Source organism: Giraffa tippelskirchi, chromosome 1 (assembly GCF_054371585.1).
Source record: "Giraffa tippelskirchi isolate mGirTip1 chromosome 1, T2T-mGirTip1v1.2.pri, whole genome shotgun sequence".
NCBI classification, from domain to species: domain Eukaryota; kingdom Metazoa; phylum Chordata; class Mammalia; order Artiodactyla; family Giraffidae; genus Giraffa; species Giraffa tippelskirchi.
Genome location: NC_137275.1, coordinates 190,755,961 through 190,779,137, shown reverse-complemented (window position 1 = coordinate 190,779,137; position 23,177 = coordinate 190,755,961). Strand labels below are relative to the sequence as shown.

Below are 23,177 nucleotides of genomic sequence, written 5' to 3'. Positions count from 1 at the left end.
AATACTCTCTGCAAATGTTCGGAACAGTTCCTAGTCCTCAAAAAGGTATTTGTTTTAAGATGTCACCAGTCTCATCACCATCGTGAGGGGCTTCCCAGGTTGTGCTAGTAGTAAAGAAGCCGACTGCCAATGCAGCAGACGAAGGAGATGCAGTTTCAACCTCTGAGTCAGGAAGATCCCCTGGAGGAGGGCATGGCAGTCCACTCCAGTATTCTTGCCTGGAGAATCCCAAGGACAGAGTAGCCTGGCAGGCTGCAGTCCATGGGGTCGCAAAGAGTTGGACACGACTAAAGCGACTTAGCACATGTACAGACAGAGTTTATGAGAAATCAACACAGGAACACTGCAAGGTCTTTGATAAAGTACAACACATAAAACGACGCACCACTGATCTCTGAAATCAGATTCAGCAACTTGGAACCACTACATCTTCCTGCAGGTTCACTCCAGTTTGAGTGAGATGTTTTTTCAGAACCTCCTCCCTGTAATTAGAGACAGTTGCTCTTCCTCTAGTGGCTCCTGAAACAGGGCTAATGAAGTAGAGCAATGTTTATTAACAAACCACATAATGTAAATATCAGTTGGCCTCTTATCCTCACAACCCCTACCCCACATGCGATTAGTTCTGACGATTTATACTTGAGACAGAAAGAAATGGAGTGCATGGGTTCCAAGAGGAGTATTGTAAGATTCCCTTGAGAATCATTACATTTATGCTGATGTATTATATCTGAAGGGCTTCCCTGGTGGCTCAGTGGTAAAGAGCCTGCAATGCAGGAGCTGCAGAAGATGTGAGTTAGATCCCTGGGTCAGGAAGATCCCCTAGAGAAAGGCACGGCAACCCACTCCGGTATTCTTGCCTGGAGAATCCCATGGATAGAGGAGCCTGGAGGGCTACAGTCCATAGGGTCACAAAGAGTTGGACACAACTGAAGCAACTCAACATTATATCTAAAAGGTCATTTTAGTCTACTTGGAACCTAACAGATAATAAATATTGTTAAATCAATGACTGCCAAATATTCATTTTTACATTTATGTTCACAGTGCTAAACTAGTTTTCTCCTACGAATTTGATTCCTATACAGTCCATACAATTCCCATACAGTTCATGAAATTCTCCAGGCCAGAATGCTGGAATAGGTAGTCTTTCTCTTCTCCAGGGGATCTTCCCAGCCCTGGGATCGAACCCAGATCTCCCACATTGCAGGTGGATTCTTTACCAGCTGAGCCACAGGGAAGCCCAGGAATATGATATTGTATTTCATTTCATCATTTGGGGAGATTTATAGAAGAGAATAACACTTTGATACCATGATTAATACTATGAATGAAAATGTACTGAAAAATAAACTCTTGCCGTTCAAAATCTGTCTTCCACTGCCTCCACTTCTGAGCTATAGGACGTAATGCTTTACCTAACACTTGCTTTTTGTACTTAGCATGAAAAAGTTTTCCTGCAACATCCCCTACTATTTTTTTAACACTGCAAATTTTACAAATAATTTTTATGGCTGTGCTGGGTCTTCGTTGCTGCTCAGGCTTTCTCTATCTAGTTACAGTGAGTCGGGGCTACTCTTCGTTGTGCTGTGTGGGCTTCTTATTGAGGTGGCCTCTCTTGTTGTGGAGCACAGGCTCTAGGCACTTGGACTTCATAAATTATGGTGCATGGGCTTTAGGTGCTCTGTGGCATGTGGGATTTTCACGAACCAGGAATCAAACCTGTGTCTCCTGGATTGGCAGGCGGGTTCTTTACCACTGAGCCACCAGGGAAGTCCCCCCTGAGTGGTGTCTTTGATTTCCATCTATTTTAGGATAGTAGTATCCTTTGTCTGGGTCTATGAATCTCCAGAGATAATCTCATTCATTTTAATAAGCATTTCTTATTCATGAATTACATGGTGAGCACTAGGCTACACTCACAGCCTTATTAATCAAGAATATACCACCTGAGCTATATCTGTCCAGCTGTCACTGTCCAGCCAGAAAAATGAGCATCACCCTAAATAATTCAATGAGGAATAAAAAGCAGGGAATGGGTTTAAAACATATTATAAAGGCTGGGATGGCAAAGGGAATAGAGTGTGTAAGGGAGGTTAGGAGAACTAGAGAAATAGAGAATCATCACTCAGACATAAGAGAGCTGGCCTGGAAACCCCAAGCTCATGCTAAGGGACTGAGCCACTGGAGAAATGGCCACTGCTGCTGGGGAAAATGCTGTGGGCTCGGGTCATTCTCCCCCTGACACTGCTGAATACACTTCTGGGTGGGAGTCCCCAGTAGCCTACAGTCCCTTAGCCACCTGCCAATGCTGCCACCACTGTCCCCAGGGAGCTATCATGTTCCTGAGTGCCTTGCTGGGTGTGCCAAGGAGGCAAGGCTTTGAGCACCAACCAACACAAATATGCTGATATCCATGCATTATGTTGTGCCTGGACGGGCCAGATACAGCAAATAAAAATACAGAATTTCCAGTCAAATTTTATTTTTTTTTAAAGGAAGGCTTATTTTTAATTTTTTGGAGACAAGGTTTTTGTTTTTTTAATTTAATTTGACCATGACACCAAGTACACAGGATGTTAGTTCCTTGACCAGGGATCAAACCTGCCCTCCTTGCTGTGGAAGCACAGTCTTAACCACTGAACTACCAAGTGAGTTCCCCCAGTTAAATTTTAATTTCAGTTCAACAACAAATAATTTTTTAGTCTAAGTATGGGGCCAGAGTGGGGCTTCCCCAATGGCTCAGTGGTAAAGAATCCACCTGCAATGCAGGAGATGTAGGAGATGCCAATTCAATTCCTGGGCTGGGAAGATCCTCTGAAGGAGGAAATGGCAACCCACTCCAGTATTCTTTCCAGGAGAACCCCATGGACAGAGGAGCCTGGCAAGTTACAGTCCTTGGGGTCACAAGAATCAGTGTGACTAAGCACAAAGCACAACATGACGATGGGACCAGAGTAATAAAGTCCTTTGTCTCAGACTCAGGAGACTTGTATCTTCTGCCAGATTCCATGAAACAGAGACAGACTTAATTCTTAGCTCGGAAAGAGGGTAAAAATCAAATCCCAGACTTGACCTTGGAGAGCCTGTAGCCCTAGGGCCCTCCAGATCTCCAAGTCTGATCTTCATATTCAAAGATGCAGTATAAATTTCAGAAATTAAGCCATCAACACGCTCTTCTTACCAGTGGCCCAGTTCTCTTGTAGGAGAATCCAGTACAAAGGTTGATGTGTGCAGCATGTGTCTGTATATTCCCAGAGATGCTGTCTACTCTAGAAAGACACTGCTTCACACAAATTGGAAACATGAAGGAATCAGTTGGCTCAGACTCTCATTTCTCAAATGACTGCTAGTCCATGGTTCAAACAACCTTAGTTGGCAGACTCTTTTTTAAAATAATTTTTATTGGATTATAGTTGCTTTACAGCATTGTGTTAGTTTTTGCTGTACAGCAAAGTGCATCAGCCATATGTATACATATATCTCCTCTTTCGTTTCTATTTCCTTTCCATTTAGGTGGCCAGAGCACTGAGTAAAGTTGCCCGTGCTATACAGTAGGTTCTCACTGGCTTAGTTGCTAAGTTGTGTCCAAGGCTTGCGACCCCATGGACTGTAGCTCACCAGGCTCCCCTGAAAATGGGACTTCCCAGGCAAGAATACTGGAATGGGTTGCCATTTTCTTATCCAGGAAATCTTCCAAACCCAGGAATTGAACCCAGGTCTGCTGCATTACAGGTGTACTCCTGCATTGCAGGCGAATTCTTTACCAACTGAGCTATGAGAGGGACCCTGGTTCTCATTCAGTTCAGTTCTGTCGCTCAGTCGTATCCAAACCTTTGTGACCCCGTGGACTGCAGCCTGCCAGGTTTCCCTGTCCATCACCAACTCCCAGAGCTTGCTCAAACTCATGTCCATTGAGTCAGTGATCCCATCCAACCATCTCATTCTCTGTTGTCCCCTTCTCCTCCTGTCTTCAATCTTTCCAAGTATCAGGGTCTTTCCCAATGAGTCAGTTCTTCACATCAGGTGACCAAAGTATTGGAGCTTCAGCTTCAGCATCAGTCTTTCCAATGAATATTCAGGACTGATTTCCTGTAGGATTGACTGGTTTGATCTCCTTGCAGCCCAAAGGACTCTCAAGAGTCTTCTCCAACACCACAGTTCAAAAGCATCAATTTTTTGGTGCTCAGCTTTCCTTATAGTCCAAATCTCACCTTCATACATGACCAGTGGAAAAACCATAGCTTTGAATAGACAGACGTTTGTCAGTAAAGCAATGTCTCTGCTTTTTAATATGCTGTCTAGGTTTGTCATAGCTTTTCTTCCCAAGAGTAAGTGTCTTTTCATTTCAAGGCTGCAGTCGCCATTGGCAGTGGTTTTGGAGCCCAAGAAAATAAAATCTGTCACTGTTTCCATTGTTTCCCCATCTATTTGCCATGAAGTGATGGGACCGAATGCCATGATCTTAGTTTTTTGAATGTTGAGTTTTAGGCCAACTTTTTCACTCTCCTCTTTCATTTTCATCAAGAGGCTCTTTAGTTCCTCTTCACTTTCTGCCATAAGGGTGGTGTCATCTGCATATCTGAGGTTATTGATATTTCTCCTGGCAATCTTGATTCCAGCTTGTGCTTCATCCAGCCTGGCATTTTGCATGCTGTACTCTGCATATAAGTTAAGTAAGCAAGGTGACAATATACAGCCTTTATATACTGCTTTCCCAATTTAGAACCAGTCCACTGTTTCATGTCCTGTTCTAACTGTTGCTTCTTAACCTGCATACAGATTTCTCAGGAGGCAGGCCAGGTGGTCTGGTGTTCCCATCTCTTTAAGAATTTTCCACAGTTTGTTGTGATCCACACAGTCAAAGGTTTTAGTGTAATCAATGAAGCAGAAGTAGATGTTTTTCTGGAATTCTCTTGCTTTTTCTTTTTTGGATCATTTCATCCAATGATCCAACAGATGTTTCCAATTTGATCTCTGGTTCCTCTGCCTTTTCTAATCCAGTTTGAACATCTGGAAGTTCACTGTTCACATACTGTTGAAGCCTGTCTTGGAGAATTTTGAGCATTACTTTTCTAGCGCGTGAGATGATGTAACTGTGCAGTAGTTTGAGCATTCATTGGCATTGCCTTTCTTTGGGATTGGAATGAAAACTGACCTTTTCCAGTCCTGTGGCCACTGGTGAGTTTCCCAATTTTGCTGGCATATTGAGTTCAGCACTTTCACAGCATCATCTCTTAGGATCTGAAATAGCTCAGCTGGAGTTCCATCACCTCCACTAGCTTTGTTCATAGTGATGCTTCCTAAGGCCTACTTGAATTTGCATTCCAGGATGTCTGGCTCTAGGTGAGTGATCACACCATAGTGGTTATCTGGGTCACTAAGAGCTTTATTGTGTAGTTCTTCTGTGTATTCTTGCCACCTCTTCTTAATATCTTCTGCTTCTGTTAAGTCTATGCTGTTTCTGTCCTTTATAGTGCCCATCTTTGCATGAAATATTCCCTTGGTATCTCTAATTTTCTTGAACAGATCTCTAGTCTTTCCCATTCTATTGTTTTCCTCTATTTCTTTGCATTAATCACTGAGGAAGACTTGCTTATGTCTCTTTGCTATTATTTGGAACTCTGCATTCAGATGGATATACCTTTCCTTTTCTCCTTTGCCTTTCACTTCTCTTCTTTTCACAGCTATTTGTAAGGCCTCTTCAGACAACCATTTTGCCTTTTTGCATTTCTTCTTCTTGAGGATGGCTTTGATGACCACCTCCTGTACAATGTTATGAACCTCCGTCCATACTTCTTCAGGCACTCTATCTTACATATCCAATGCCTTGAATCTATTTGTCACTTCCACTGTATAACCATAAGGGATTTGATTTAGGTCATACCTGAATGGTCTAGTGGTTTTCCCTACTTTCTTCAATTTAAGTCTGAATTTAGCAATAAGGAGCTCATGTTCTGAGCCACAGTCAGCTCCCAGTCTTGTTTTTGCTGACTGTGTGGAGCTTCTCCATCTTCAGCTGTGAAGAATATAATGAATCTGATTTTGGTATTGACCATCTGGTGATGTCCATGTGGAGAGTCATCTCTTGTGTTTTTGAAAGAGGATATTTGCCATGACCAGTGGGTTCTCTTGACAAAACTCTGTCAGTCTTTGTCCTGCTTCATTTTGTACTCCAAGGCCAAACTAGCCTGTTACTCCAGGTATCTCTTGACTTCCTACTTTTGCATTCCAGTCCCCAGTGATGAAAAGGACATATTTTTTAGTGTTAGTTCTAGAAGGTCTTGTAGGTCATCATAGAACCATTCAGCTTCAGCTTCTTTGGCATTAATGGTTGGGGCATAAAATTGGATTACTGTGATACTGAATGGTTTGCCTTGGAAACAACAGAGATCATTCTGTCGTTTTTGAGATTGCACCCAAATACTGCATTTCAGACTCTTTTGTTGACTATGAGGGCTACTCTGTTTTTTCTAAAGGATGCTTGCCTACAGTAGTAGATGTAATGGTCATCTGGATTAAATTCACCCATTCTGGTCCATTTTGGTTCACTAATTCCTAAAATCTCGATGCTCACTTTTGCCATTTCTTGTTTGACCACTTCCAATTTGCCTTGATTCATGGACCTAAGATTACAAGTTCCTATGTAATATTGCTCTTTACAGCATCAGACTTTGCTTCTATCACCAGTCACATCCACAGTTGTGTATCGTTTTTGCTTTGGCTCCATCCCACCATTCTTTCTGGAGTTATTTCTCCACTGATCTCCAGCAGCATATTGGGCACCTAGTGACCTGGGGAGTTCCTCTTTCAGTGTCCTATCTTTTTGCCTTTTCATACTGTTCATGGGGTTCTCAAGGCAAGAATACTGAAGTGGTTTGCCATGCCCTTCTCCAGTGGACCACATTCTGTCAGACCTCTCCACCATGACCCGTCCATCTTGGGTGACCCCACATGGGATGGCTTAGTTTCATTGAGATAGACAAGACTGTGGTCTGTGTGATCAGATTGGCTAGTTTTCTGTGATTATAGTTTCAGTGTGTCTGCCCTCTGATGCCCTCTCGCAACACCTACTGTCTTACTTGGGTTTCTCTTACCTTGAACATGGAGTATCACAATATCAAATGTAGCAGCCAGAATTCTTGACTGCAAGCAACAGAAGCCAACTGTCATGAACTTGAAATTTATTAAAAGGCTATCAACAAGCTGCAGAGGATAACTGGGAGTATACCAATTTGTTTTTCCCAGAATAACAGTTTCAGGAGATTTACTGAGGAAAATAAGGGTTTCACAAATAAACTTGAAAAGTGCTAGTGTATATTTTATTCTATTGAAGCTTTAAACTCTATATGAACAAAGATTCTATAGTAAACACACCTGTTTAACTTTGTATAATCCATATTTCCCAATCATTCTGTAATGCAACAGAATGGCAGCCAGTAAAATTAGCATGCTATTGAACACATTTTGGGAACTGCTATATTAGTAAAATTCATGATACAGTTAGATGCTTCTTCAATCCAAGAAAGTGAAAGTGTTAGTCTCTCAGTCGTGTCTGACTCTTTGCCACCCCATGGACTATATGGCCTGTCGTGCTCCTCTGTCCATGGAATTCTCCAGGCAAGAATACTGGAGTGGGTTGCCATTACCTTCTCCAGGAGATCTTCCCTACCCAGGGGTCAAACTAAGGTCTCCTGCATTACAGGCAGAATCTTTACTGTCTGAGCCACCAGGTAAGTTGTATTGGACAAACTTTCAAAGATTCCTGAACTGAGTTGCCATTCACTATAAAAAGTGTAAAGTGGGAACATTGTTTAACCCTATTTAATTTATTTTTATTCAATTTGTTTAAACTAAAACAAGCAAAAACAATTCACCTATTTCTCCTACCCTCCCCCACCTCCCATCTCGGGCAGCCACGAATCAGTTCCCTGTATCTATGAGCATGTTTTTTTGTTAGGGGGCAGGGCTGTTTGTTTGTTTAAGATTCCACATATGAAAGAGATCATATAGCAAAAAACAAGCTCAGAAAATTGACGAGAAGGCAGGAGAACCACCTAAGAAAATGAGGAGGATCCAGGGAGAGCTCAGGGAGGAACATAGATGAGATAACAGACAGAATCAATGAGGTAAGGACACCATTCCTGACTTCAATTAATTCCTCAGTTGCCACCAGCAGTTTTTGCTAGATAACTTTCCGGGTGCTAGACTGGCAGTGCTGCCAACATCGCCCCAAATGATTTGTCTGCCCCCTCTTTTTTTTTTAACATGCATCTGTGAGGTACTCTGCAAATTCAAAATTTCAGGCTGCCTAAGCTTAGACTGTGTGTCCGCATCCATCCAAGAGGCATGGAAAGAGAGTAACAGAGTTTCTGACCTCTTCAGACTCCATTGGAGGGGCCCTATCCTCCACCAAGACTCACATAACTTGTGTTTCCTCATAATAAAAAAAGAGAACTGAATCAGTTCCCAGATAGGCAAATAGGACAAATGATCACTTTGGAGGGATATCAAAAAACTATGACATGGATCTTCCTAAAGTAATTTAGTTCTTCTGCCCATAAGAGAACAAAACAAAAAACAGAATAATTACAACCTGTTTGCAGGGCAGGAATAGAGACTCAAACATAGAGAAGAGACTTGTGGACACAGTGTGGGAAGAAGAAGGTGAGACAAATTGAAAGAGAAGCATTGAAACCTACTATATGTAAAATAGCTAGCTAGGATAACACAGGGAACTCAACCCAGTGCTCTGTGATGACCTAGAAGGGAGAGATGTGGGGGATGGGAGGGAGGTTTAAGAGGGAGGGGACATATGTATACTCATGGCTGGTTTATGTTGTACAGCAGAAGCTAAAACAACATTATAAAGCAATTATCCTCCAATTAAAAATATTTTTTAATATTTTAAATTTTAAATAATAAAATAATTACGACCTTACCCCTAGAGAACTAGATAGAAAGAGCTATGGGAGAAAGGAGAGGTTACTGTGAGATGGAGCCGCCAGGAAAGTCTCATGGAGAAATTCAGTCATTCAGTACTAGAAAGACTGGAAGATTCTTCCAGATAGAGAAGGTGAGAGGAAGGCACTTCATGTGGGGTAAATAAATGAGCAAATATGTAAAAGTGAGAATGAACAGAGTCTGTGTGGGGATAGTGAGATGCCTGGCCTGGCTGGAAGAAAGGAGTTCTCTTAGAAATCAGGGTGAACAGGTTGAATAGGCAGGGAAAGGTCTGGGAGAGATTTGGGGCTTGATACAGGAGGCAATGGGGAGACAAACACATTTGGTATTTAAAGAAATTTTACACTAAAGAAAATGGTGCTTCAGAAAAACTTTGTTGTTTAGTCACTAAATCGTGTTTGACTCTTTGTGACCGCATGGACTGTAGCCTGCCAGGCTCCTCTATCCATGGAATTTTCCAGGCAAGAATACTGGAGAGGGTTGCCAGTTTCTTCTTCAGGGGATATTCCCAGCTCAGGGATCTAACCCACATCTCCTGCAGGTGGATTCTTTACCACTGAGCCACCTGGCAAGCCCTGCACAAGTGATTACTTAGAAGAAAACACTCCACACTTTGAGAAATCTCTATTACGATGACCTTGAGAGTAGGGTGACATCAAGGTTCCTCCTGCGGGACTGGGTCTCCACTAGTCATCCTGGAGCTCTGGGCCAGAGAGGTGACTCAGATGTAGACCCACCAGGAGCAGGCATTTCAGGCTCAAGCAGAGCAGTGTGGGCTTGTCCAACAGCAGCTGCCTCTGGCCACTATTACAGGTTATTCTCAGCTCTTCCATTAGCCCTGAATTTTGCATTAGGCTGTGAGTGAAGGCACAGCTTGGCCACAGTTACACTGCAAGGAAACAGGAAAGGAATTTCTTTTGTAAAAGACTGGAGTGTGTGGTGTTTGAGATAGTCACAAACAAAAACAGGGCTTCCCAGCAAAAGATGGGCCTAAAAGGCAGCAGTGTGGAAGTGGGATATGAGAAGCCAGGGAGGCCAAGGCACTGATCCTAGACATGCCCGCATCAGTGCCCTGGGAAACCCTCAGAAATCGCTCAGGGAGGACGGGGTTTGACACTTTCAGAGGATCATGTTTCCAGAAAGTAAGTCAGTGTATGAACAGTTTATATAATCCTATTTTATGGGCTCAGCAAGCTGAGCCCAGGAAGGTGTAAGCCAGCCTTTGTCCCAAGCATTTAATATGCTCTGTCCCATCTGATCCCTACAACAGCACTGCGTGTGATCCAACATTGCTCTTCTCATTTTACAGCTGAGGACACTGAAGCTTAAAGATGCTAAATAGGGACTTCCCTTGGCAGTCCAGTGGTTAAGACTTCATCCTCCGATGCAAGGGAGGAGTTTTATCCCTGGTCAGAGAACTAAGATCCCATATGTCTCATGACCAAAAAATCAAAACAGAAATGATATTGCAACAAATTCAATAATGACTTTTAAAATAGTCCACATCCAAAAATATCTTTCAAAAAAAAAAAGATGCTAAGTAGCTTGCACCAAGTCACAAAACTGCTAGAGGGAATAGTTGGGACCCAAACTCGGATGAGGCTAACAGCAAAATACGCACCCCTAACCAGCGTGCTTAATTGTATGCTGAAGTAGGTCTCTCCTCAAAGACTCTAGATGGATTGCAAAGTCAGATCAAAGTCAGATGAATTGCAGAACAGAAACCTGGCTAAAGACCCCAGTCCAGTAAGTTGGAGAGGAGAATTAGGACAATCCATCCAAACTGAAAAGAAATACCTTAGACACTGCCAGCCCACAGAAGCAGGGCTTAGAGAGCCAGTGGGAGGAAGGAGGGTGGGGGGCTAGGGATGGGGTGTCACCAGAAAAGATTGGCACATGAATCCATAGACTGAGTAAAGCAGATTGCCCTCCTCGATGTGGGTGGACCTCATCCATTGACAACCTGAATAACACAGAAAGACAGAAGAAAGGAGAATTCACTTCCACTGTCAGACTGCTTAAGCTGGACAGCCATCTCTTCCTGTTCTCTGGCTGGGACTCACACCAAAGGCTCCTTTGGTTCTTGGGCCCTCAGAATCACACTGAAGTACACCAGCACCTCTCCTGGGCCTCCAGCTTACAGACAGCAGACTATGGGATCTCTCACCTCATAGTCACATAAGCCAATTCTTCACATCAAATCTACCCTGAGAAACCATAACTCAGAAAGACGCATGCACCCCAGTGTCCATTGCAGCACTATTTATAATAGCCAGGACATGGAAGCAGCCTAGATGTCCACTGATTGATGAATGGATAAAGAAGATGTGGTATATATACATAAGATGTGGTACATATACATATACCTATATATTACTCAGCCATTAAAAGGAATGAAATGGAGTCAGTAGAAGTGATATGGATGAGCCTAGAATTGGTCATACAGAGTTAAGTAAGAAGAAAAAACAAATATCATATATTAATGCATATGTATGGAATCTAGAAAAATGATACTGATGAACCTATTTGTAGGGCAGAAATAGAGGTGCAGATGTAGAGAACAGACTTGTGGACGCAGTGTGGGAATGGGAGGGGAGGACAAGTGAGAGAATAGAACTGACATACATACACTATCATATGTAAAACAGGTCGCTAGTGGGAAGCTGCTGTGTAGCACAGGGAGCTCAGCTCAGTGCTCTGTGATGACCTAGAGGGGTGAGATCAGGGTGGGAGGGAGGCTCAAGAGGAAGAGAATATGTGTATACATATGGCTGATTCATGATGTTGTAAGGCAGAAACTAACACAACATTGCAAAGCTATTATATTCTGATAAAAAAATCTTTCTTTCCCTCTCTCTTTTTCTGCTTGTCTCTCTCTGTCTCTGCCTGTCTCTCTCTATCTTTCCCTGTCTCCATTTAATATATATATCAAATATATATATAAGGCCAACTTATATATAATATATATATAAGCCCTACTTATATATAATATATATATATTGAATGCCCAGGCGGAAGTCTTTTTCTCCCGTTTCCCCCTCCTATCCAATACTCTCAATCCTCAAAAGTTCCATTCACTACATCTCTTTCCAGACTCCACAGTGTACACGGATACACACATACACACACACACACACACACACACATGCATATATACATATCTACACACATTTTAAAAGAAAAAAGAATTCTACTCTTCTAAATGATTGTATCTCGCTTTTATATTGTTTAATAATATATCTGGGATGAATCAAAACCTGTAGATCTACTTTGGCCACTTTCAATGGCACACACCACACCTTTTTCAACAATTCTCCCATAAATGGGCATCTAAGTTTTTTTCACTGTTTTGTTATTACATGCTAGGTAACAAATCATCTTATATACATATGTCTTTACATGATAGTGATATTATTTCTAAAAAATAGATTCTTAAAGTGATACTGCTGAGTCCAAATATAGATCAATCTTTAACTGTCTACTGCTAAAATTGTGTTAAATAGATTTTTAAAAATGAACAATGTTTATAGGGATATTATGGATATTTTCTTTTTATTTTATGTACACCTGTATTGCTTACATCTTCGTAAACAGCATACAATTTTTAGAATAGATAAGATATCTTTAGGACTTTCCTGGCAGTCCAGTGGTTAAGGATCCACATGTCAATGAAGGGGACATGAGTTCCATTCCTGATCTGGGAAGATCCCACATGCTGTGTGACAGCTAAGCCCGTACACCTAGAACCTGTGCTCCACAAGAGAAATCACCTCAATGAGAAGCCTGTGCACTGCATTTGGAGTGTAGCCCCTGCTTACCGTAACTGGAGAAAACCAGCAGGCAGCAACGAAGACCCAGTATAGTCAAAAATAAATAAGTAAATAAATAAATAAATCATTTAAAAAAAATTAAAACCTCTTTAAAAGAAGATACGGTATAAAATCCTTTGATCACTAGAGTCATTCCCTGTAAATCTTTCTTCCCAGAAATATTCTCTACTATTTAAACCTGTCAATCAAGGCATTTGGCCATGAGTGACAGCAGGGTTTGTCTGGATGGTTTGTTGACTGGTTTGATCATTGTTTGGCTTGTGAGGTTTGAGGGAGGGGTTTCTACTGGTGTTTCATGGGTAGGTATGCTAACATCTTGCAATCTGATAAGAGATTTCTGCCTAAGACTCCAGGAGGACCTGGGTTGTCAAATTCCAAACCCTGTTTTAGAACAGCAGACCCATTTCTTCCTGCTCCAGCTTTTGGTATCAGTTCTTTACCATAGTCAACATGGACATACAGGGCTGCAGCAATACTCGCTCCTTGACACACAAGGGTATAGGCCTCAGAGAACAGGAAAGACACTAAAGATCCAGGTTACTGAACCAAACCTGTGTCTGCCCAAGCCTACCATTGACAGTGTGGGTGACCACAGAGCCAAGGAGATTGCTGGCATGTCTATGCATATGATTGGTTTTGTTGAAGCAATCCAATTGATGCAACCATTTCACTTATTAATTCATTGCCCAGCACTTGCTCATTATGATAATTTCAAAGTAAATGAATTAAAAATCATTCAGCCTGAACGTCAGTCCAGTGGGAGACTCATGCACTAAAAAGAAGGAATTTTATTTCCTAATGAAGCAGCAATAAGACAATAATAGTCCTTTGACCTTAAATAGAGTTTCAGGAAGGGAAGTCGGGACCTTGAACAGAATGAATAAGCACCAAACCCTGAAACCTAAAAAGAAGGAATTTTATTTCCTAATGAAGCAGCAATAAGACAATAATAGTCCTTTGACCTTAAATAGAGTTTCAGGAAGGGAAGTCGGGACCTTGAACAGAATGAATAAGCGCCAAACCCTGAAACCTCTTGGTGAAAACCACAACTTGTTTAATACAATTTGCATGAACAACTTATTCTGTAATCGATAAACTAGTATCTACTTGGGGGCTTCCCTGGTGGTGCAGTGGTAAAGAGTCTGCCTGCCAATCCAAGAGACTGAAGAGACACAGCTTTGATCCCTGGGTCAGGAAGATACCATGGAGAAAGAAATGGCAACCCACTCCAGTGTTCTTGACAGGACATGACTGAGCAACTGAGTACACACACACAATATCTCTTTTGGCAAAAAGATGCCCTCCACCGTCTCAGATCTGCAGTCTGCCTATTTTTAGGTGCACCACTACAACATCTCTGACTCCCTGGAGGCATTCCACAGAACCAAAAGAAGCAGTTAAATGAGATTATGAAGCTTTGTTTTCTTCTTCCTGGCCTCCTAGCATTATCCAGAGAAGCTTCTACTTCCATTAGAGAATACTCAACCATAAATCTCGCCTCAAAATGCATTTACATGGGGCTCTGTAGGCAATGATGGGCCCCAAGGGCTTCCTAAAAATTACCCTCCAGTCTTTTCTCTATCCCAGTGCTCTTCCCTCTGCTGTCTAAGGATCCGGCTTGAGAGGACTACCCACAGAAGGGGCGGGAGGAAGGGAACATGGTCCAGGGAAGGAAAGCTATCCTGTCCTCACAACCAGCTCAGAAAAGAAGGAGATGGAGCTATGTTGAAAATGGATAACCAACAAGGACACACTGTACACCACAGGGAACTCTGCTCTATGTTCTGTGGCAGCCTGGCTGGGAGGGGGACTTGGGGAGAATGGATACATGTATGTTTATGGCTGAGTTCCTTCGTTGTGCACCTGAAACTATCACAACATTATTCATCAGCTATACCCCACTACAAAATAACAAGTTCAAAAGAAAAAAAAAAAGATGATGGAGGCTGTCATTTCTCCAGGGGAACTCATCCCTGACACACAGGAATGCAGCAAAGACCCGTACATTTTATCCTCAAAGCTTTCTGAGCTTCTCTCCATGGTGAGTTGGCACCATGGTGGTTGGTGCCCAAATTAGAATTGAGCTGTTGTAATAGTCCTGGCTCAGTGATGATCTGACAAAGAAGTGCCACAAGAAGAGACAGACTTCGTCTGCTTGAAATTGTGCTTTTTTGCTTAAGGACATCTGGCAGCAATCATCATTTACTCGTTTTGGACTGAATGAATGGTGTCTTATTTCCAGCCCTGTGTGCAAATCCTCAAGTATGGCCATTAGAGGAGGTTGAGTTCTCGCATGTCATCTGAGGCTCCTCTTTGCCAAGAAGGTCTTGTTCCCTATTTTTAAGCTGTAAGAACAAGCCCATTTTAGGATATTTTTATCTGGACTTGCTTTTCAATAATTTGCATCACCTGTTTTCCTTTAAAAAAAAATGATATATCTTCTTTCCCCATGGGTCGCCTTTCTGGATCTCCTGGTGGAATGTTCTTGGGTTTCCATCCAATGTTACTCCTCGTTCAGTTAAGAAGGAAGCAGCTCTCACCCTTATGGAAGGAACAAGTTACAAAGAATGTCAGTGATTCTCAAACTTGGCAGCACGTTAAAATTACCTAAGAAGCATTTAACTGCCAAAACTGCAATGATGAGGTGCATATAATTTCCCTTAAATGACATTCTATAAAGGGGGCTGAGGCGACTGTAGGGACAGAGAACAGATTAGTGGTGGCCAGAGTCTGGGGCTGGGGATGGAGGTGGGGGTCTGATCTCAAAAGCCAAGCCAGAAAAAAAAAAAAAAAAGCCAAGCCAGAAAAATTGGAAGGGTGATAGAACTGCTCTTTATCCTGACTTTAGTGGATGTTACAAATGGTTTAGATACACTTATTTACAAAGCAGAAATAGAGACACAGACGTAGACAACACAGGTATGGATACCAAGGAGGAAGAGGGGAGATGAATTGGGAGACTGGAATTGACATATATACACTATTAATACTATGTGTAAACTAGATAATTAATGAGAACCTACTGTATATCACAGGAAACTACTCAATGTTCCATGGTGACCTAAATGGGAAGGAAATCTAAAAAGAGGGGCTATAAGTATACTTCACTGTACAGCAGAAGCTAACACAACTACACTCCAGTAAAAATTAACCAACACAATTCTGTAAAGCAATTTCCTTCAATTAAAAATAAATAAATTTAAAATTAAAAAAAATTAAAATAGAAAAAAATTAATTCAAAAAATAAAGTCAAAGTAATACTCCAAAAAGAAGAGTGTAAGCATGTGTTTAAATACGACAGGAGAAAGCATCAGCCAAAAAAAGTGAATACCACTACACATATTTTATTTTAAAACCCAGTGCCCAGATCATATCCAGACTAATTAACTCAGGATGTGTGGACAGGATCCAGGGATTCATATCTTTTAGAAGCTCTTCAGGGTTTTCCTGTGCATCAGTCAGGCAGTTCAGACACTCATTCGTGTCCAACTCTTTACAACCCCAGGGATTGCAGCACGCCAGGCTTCCCTGTCTATCACCAACTCCAGGAGGTGCCCAAACTCATGTCCATTGAGTCAGTGATACCATCCAACCATCTCATCCTCTATTGTCCCCTCCTCCTCCTGCCTTCAGTCTTTCCAAGCATTAGGGTCTTTCACAATGTGTCAGTTCTTCCCAACAGCTGGCCAAAGTATTGGAATTTCAGCTTCAACATCAGTCCTTCCAATGAATATTCTGGGCTGATCTGCCTTGGGATTGCTGGTTTGATCTCCTTGTAGTCCAAGGGACTCTCGAGAGTCTTCTCCAATACCACAGTTCAAAAGCATCAATTCTTTGGTGCTCAGCTTTCTTTATGGTCCAACTCTCACATCTATACATGACTATCGGGAAAACCATAGCTTTGGTTAGACAGACCTTTGTCAGTAAAGCAATGTCTCTGCTTTTTAATATGCTATCTAGGTTTGTCATAGCTTTACTTTCCAGGAGCAGTGTCTTTTAATTTCATGGCTGCAGTCACTATCTGCAGTGATTTTGGAGCTCAAGAAAATAAAATCTGTCACTGTTTCCATTGTTTCCCCATCTGTTTGCCATGAAGTGAAAGGACTGGATGCCATGATCTTCGTTTTTTGAATGTTGAGTTCCTATGCATAGTCAAGATTAAGAGACACTAGTCTATGTGAGTAACATTTGATTGACACGAACAGTTTCTGCTTTATCAGTAGCTGATTCCTGACCTCCCAGAGGCAAATTCCATCAGTCAGGTGATAGCTTATGGTGAATGTTGTTGGATTCGTGATCTCTGAAGGAGAAGCTTTAGCTTTGGGACCAGGGACCAGGCTTGATCACTCAAGAGCTTTTATGTGGCAGAGTTTTATTAAAGTAGGAAAAGGGACAGAGAAAGCTTCTGACATAGACGTCAGAAGGGGATGGAGAGTGCCCCCCTCACTAGTCGAAGCAAGGGAGTTATATACTTTTCTAATTAGTTATTACAATAAGTCAAAAGAATGTCTCAAAGCTGTAAAAATTTTACCAGACCCACTCCCACAATTTCCATTTTAAGGTAACAGGATTAGAACTTAACAATAGAAAGATCTTACAGACCCACTCCCATAATATACATTCTAAGATAACAGGATTAGTCAAAACGTTTTCAAGAAGGAAAAACTATCCTCAAGCAGGATACATTTTTGTTATACAACTCTTAGTACAGAGTTTAAACTGAGTTGTTTGTTGTGTAATTATCAGTTCTGGGCTTAAAGAAAAAACATATTATGTGACCAAGACTAAGGCATGTAGAAAAAAAACAGAAAGACGCTTGTTCTTTCCTCCTTCTTGAGAATTCCAGACCTTTATCTCCTCCTTGAAAGCCACAGACCCCTTTCTCCTCCATGGGGACCCTGGACTTCTTATCAACCTGCCTAGGAATTGACTCACAGGACCTGCCTGCCTCAGGTTTGGGTAGGAGGTAGGTTTGTATTCTCAAAGAGATGCTTTCCCTCCTGGATAGTGCAAATTTCTGTCTCTGGGGTCCCTTCTCAATACTCAGAAGTCATCGTACAGGACAAAGGTGGGAGCAGGGCCCTGAGTTTCTGGGCTTTTCTAAATTCACTGTGGCCCCCTTCCCCAGCCACAGGACATAAACAACATTAAAAATTGGCATATGTGATCTGAAAGGATTCTGTGATGATTCATTTTGTGTCAACTTGACTGGGCCACAGAGCACCCAGACATTACTTTAGGTGTTTCTGTGTGTCTTTGGCTGAGACGAACATTTAAATCGGTAGCCTGCATTCAGCAAGTTTCCCTCCCTAATGTGAGTTTGAGCAAATTCCAGGAGACAGTGAAGGACAGGGAAGCCTGGCATGCTGCAGTCCATGGGGTCACAAAGGGTCAGACACGACTGAGCGACTGAACAACAACTCCCTAATGTGGGTCCAATCAGTTGAAGGCCTGAATAGAACACATAGCCCAACCCTCTCCCAAGTAAGAATTCCTCCTGCCTGTCTGTCTTCAAACTGCGACACTGGCTTTCTCTTGCCTTCACATTCAAAGCAAAGCAAAACATCAGCTCTTCCTGGATCTCAAGTCTGATGGCATGTCGGCCTGCCATTCTAGAACCACACCAATAGAAACCCTGGTTCTCAAGTCTTCAGACTTGGATCAAGATTATACCAGTGCCCCTCCTGGGTCTCCATTTGCTGACTTAGCCTGCAGATCTTGGGACTTGTCAGCCTCCATAACTGCACGAACTAAGTATGTCTATATATGTATGTGTGTGGGCTTCCCTGGTGGCTCAGCAGTAAAGAACCTACCTGCCAATGCATGAGATGTGGGTTTGATCCCTGGGTTGGGAAAATACCCTGGAGGAGGACATGTCAACCCACTCCAATATTCTTGTCTGAAAAATCCCATGAACAAAGGAGCCTGGCGAACTACAGTCCATGGGGTTCCAAAAGAGTCTCAGCAACACAACCTAGTGACTAAAACAATAACAATGTATATGTGTATATGTAAATGTATGAAAGCATACATGTGTCTATGTGTATGTATGTGTGTATGTGTTTATGTGTATGTATATCTGCGTGTACATATGTTCATATCCCATTCTATTGATTCTGCTTCCCTGGAGAACCCTGACTCTTCAGTTAGTATTAGCTGCTCAGTAGTGTCTAACTCTTTGTGACCCCATGGACTGTAACCTGCCAAGCTCCTCTGTCCATGGCAAGAATACTGGAGTTGGGTTGCCATTTCCTTTTCCAGGGGATCTTCCTGACCCAGGGATCGAATCCAGGTCTCCTGCATTGCAGGAGGATTCTCTACTGTCTGAGCTATGAGGGAAGTCTCATGACTTATACAGATTTCTTAAAATTCACAACCACTGGCCAGATAAGCCTAAGCTGCACCAGTTTAAAGGTAACAAGAAACCACTAACCTGGATCTTTCCAGAAAAGCTACAGAAAACTTGTATTCCCTGTCTGCTATGCACTTCTCTTCCAAGGCACCACCTCTGACTCCTTGAATATGGACCCCACTTCCTCGCACTGCCTTACAGACCACTGCCCCAGAAGGGAGAGCACCAAGAAGAGGAAGGAAGGCTTTTCACAGCCTCTTCCTAGAACGTGGTGAACAGATTCTTTTTGGAACAAAGTCAAGAAGGTTGGCTCAAGCATATCTTTGATTATTGTTTCCATTTCCACTGTTTCTTCCTTGGGAATATCTGAAATTCTGAGGTTGGCACTCCTTTTTGTATCTCCAGTACCTATTATCCACTCCCAGATCATCTGGGTTAAAAGTCCCTGTACTTTTCCTCTTCATCCTAGAAAGAGACTATGACATTTTTTCTCCACTTTAGTGCTTCCATTGTTTTCTATCCATCCCACAGTTTACTGCCTTCAGTGTGGATGGCAGTTCAGCTGTTGCATTTTTAATTGCCTTGCAATGGTTCCTTAATTCACCCAACACCCTTCTTGTCTTATCCTCTTATATTTTCATGCAACATGTTCTCCTTTTATAAATTTCTATCCTTTCATCACCGAAGCTATGTCTTCCTGCATGTTGTTATGCAAATGATACCGTAAAACAGGAGCATTCTCAACCTCTGGGATCTAATGCCTGAGATGAAGCCAAAGTAATAATAACATAAATAAAGTGCACAATAAATTGTAATGTGCTTGAATCATCCCAAAACCATCTCCCTCACCCCCCAGTCCATGGAAAAATTGTCTTTAATGAAACTGGTCCCTCCCTGGTGCCAAAAGTGTTGGGTACCACTGCCCTAAAATTTCTTCTACTTCCTGCACTAGGTTATTTCAGACTTTACTTTCCATCTAAATATTCAAGAGATGTACCCTCTCCTTTCTTTTCTTTTGGATTATTTTAATTTTTATTTTTTAAATTATGAAAGCATGATAACACACTTACACGAGAGACTTGGCAAATACAGAACAAGGTGTCATATAGTTCCACTATATTATGATAGATTACAATTATTTTTAAGTAGAAAAATTAATATTTTTAGTTGGAGCTTCAATATCAGACTCTCAAAAATTAATAGAATAAACATACAGACAAGTAGAAGGATATAGTGGACCTGAAAAACATTATGAACCAATTCAACATAATTAAGATTTATACAATTTTCACACAATCAGTTCAGTTCAGTCGCTCAGTCATGTCCAACTCTTTGTGACCCCAGGGACTGCAGCATGCCAGGTTTCCCTGTCCATCACCAACTCCCAGCGCTCGCTCAAACTCATGTTCATCGAATCAGTGATGTCATCCAACCATCTCATCCTCTGTTTTCCCCTTCTCCTCCTGCCTTCAATCTTTCCCAGCAACAGGGTCTTTTCCAATGAGTCAGTTCTTCCCATCAGGTGGCCAAAGTATTGGAGCTTCAGCTTCAGCATCAGTCCTTCCAATGAATATTCAGGACTATTTCCTTTAGGACTGACTGATTTGACCTCCTTGCAGTCCAAGGGACTCTCAAGAGTCTTCTCCAACACCACAGGTCAAAAGCATCAATTCTTTGGTGCTCGGCTTTCTTTATGGTCCAACTCTCACATTCATACATGACTACTGGATAAACCATAGCTTTGCCAAGATGGACTTTTGTCGGCAAAGTAATATCTCTGCTTTTTAATATGCTGTCTAGGTTGATCATAGCTTTTCTTCCAAGGAGCAAGTGTCTCTTAATTTCATGGCTGCAGTCACCATCTGCAGTGATTTTGGAGCTCAAGGAAATAAAGACTGTCACTGTTTCCATTGTTTCCCCATCTAATGATAGGATACAAATTCTGTGCAAGTTCTGTAAACTATAAACTAGGAGACACTGGAACATATCTAGGGACATAAAACAAGGTGCAAAAATCTGATGGTCTAAAGGTACTGAAATCATACAGAGTCTGTTCTCTTATCACTGTGGAATTATGTTAGAAATCAATATCAAAAGATATTTGAAAATAACCCACATATTTTCAAATGCAAAGTGCCATTTACCAAGAGAGATCTTAGACTTAGCAATTGAAAGCGTCGATAGAGTTAGAATGGAAAAAAAAAAAACCACAGAGGGTGACTGCAGAGAAGAAAGCATTTAAATGAGAAATTAGTATCAGAATGCCCTCTCCTTTCTTTTGTAGGATTTCATAAGCCCTGTGAGGAAATGTCTTCTGTTGACTTAACCAATAAAGAGAAGATAGCCATCTGGACTCAATATTTACGAAAATTCAAGGTGTGTGGACTGTCCTTGGCCCTGAAATCTCTCCACTAGAGTAATGATTGAATTTTATTTTTAAATATACAGCTGGAGAGGCAAGTTGATATATTCAGCTTCTGGATCAGTTTTCATGTCCAGAAGCTTTTATCCTCAATTTTGTTAAGCTAAAATGTAATCAAATTTTACTTCCAGTACCTAACTCTCTGATGCTGTGAATAGATGAAGCCCATATAAAACTACAATCCCCAGAATGTACTACTATGGGGTTCTTTTAGCCTCTGGCTCCCATGTAGGGTGCTGAATTGTGGGGAGCAGGAGAGGCAGTGTTAAATATCTCATGATGCAGTGTGATCTTGCCATGTCCTTCCCTCTTCTTTGCACAGGCTGTGAGTGGAGGTAAAACAACAGGTAAAGGGAGGATGCTGCTGCTGCTGCTGCTGCTGCTGCTGCTGCTAAGTCACTTCAGTCGTGGGTGCCTCTAAAAACAGTAGCCACTCAGCATAGCATTTTTTCATTTTTCCTTCTATCAACTAGATCAGGGGTCCCCAATTCCCAGGCTATAGACTGGTCCCAGTCCTTGTTAGGAACTGGGATACACAGCAGGAGCTGAGCAGTGGGTGAGCAAGCAAAGCTTCACCTGTATTTACGGCTATTCCCCATTGTTCACATTACTGCCTGAGCTCCCTGCGGGTCAGATCAGCGGTAGCATTAGATTCTCTTAGGAGCAAGAATCCTACTGCACTTGAATCATCCCCAAACCATCCCCCTAGCCCCAGTCTGTGGAAAAATTGTCTTCCACAGAACTGATTCCTGGTGCCAAAAAGGTTGGGGATTGCTGTACTAGATCATAAACATCCACTCTGAGTTTGGCACTCATGTGGATGATAAGGCTGCAATAGAAAAAAAGGAGAGTTCCCCTTTCATGGAGTGTACATTCTAGTGGGTGTAGAGTGCATGAGCGCTCTAGAAATTTATCACATGGGTCCGTGATAGGAAGAGCATCAGCAGGGTGAGAAGGTAGAAAGGGATGAAGGGCTCCAGGATTTAGGGAAGACATTTCATAAATTTATTTTTGTCAGTGTTTTCCTCCAAAATAAATATTGTATAGAATCCCAGTAACAATATTATATACTATCCAAAAATACAAAACCTCTAGTTAATATGGACTATTCAGCTTCCTCTTGGCCAGCCCTGGGGCTCTGTGGTATGCCCACACTTTTAATATTTTAGTGTTATTTTTGATTTCTGAAATGATCAATAGCCATTCAGAATGGACCTAATTCCTAAAGTGAATGAAAAATCTGAGGACTATCATTTTGTTCCCCAAAAGTGAGAAAATTTTAATTTAATAAGAACTTTTTTCTTACAAGACTTACAAACTGATTTTCAAATGATAGCAATTGGGAAAAGAAAACCTCAAATTGTGTAAATCATGGCTTCATTGTTGGAATAAAAGGATAGACTTCTAAAGTGAATCCTTTGAGAGAAAGCACTTATTTAAGTGAATAAACTCTGATTTGTTGTTGTTTAGTCACTCAGTCGTATCTGATTCTTTTGCAACCCCATTGACTATAGCACACCAGGCTCCTCTGTCCATGGGATATTCCAGGCAGGAAGACTGGAGTGGGTTGCCATTTCCTCCTCCAGGGGATCTTCCCAACCCAGGGACC

At 41.8% G+C, this 23,177-nt stretch overlaps 1 long non-coding RNA gene across 2 annotated transcripts in view; it reads right to left on the bottom strand.

Moving 5' to 3' along the window:
* The window catches only part of LOC145515693 (uncharacterized), a 53,611-nt gene that overhangs the window by 13,188 nt on the left and 17,246 nt on the right, over positions 1-23,177 (bottom strand). For both annotated transcript variants that reach the window (XR_014060979.1, XR_014060980.1), the window contains 2 exons: positions 15,204-15,335; positions 9,602-9,853 (listed from right to left, as the gene is read on the bottom strand). This is a non-coding gene — a long non-coding RNA (uncharacterized LOC145515693). The remainder of the gene's footprint in view (positions 1-9,601; positions 9,854-15,203; positions 15,336-23,177) is intronic.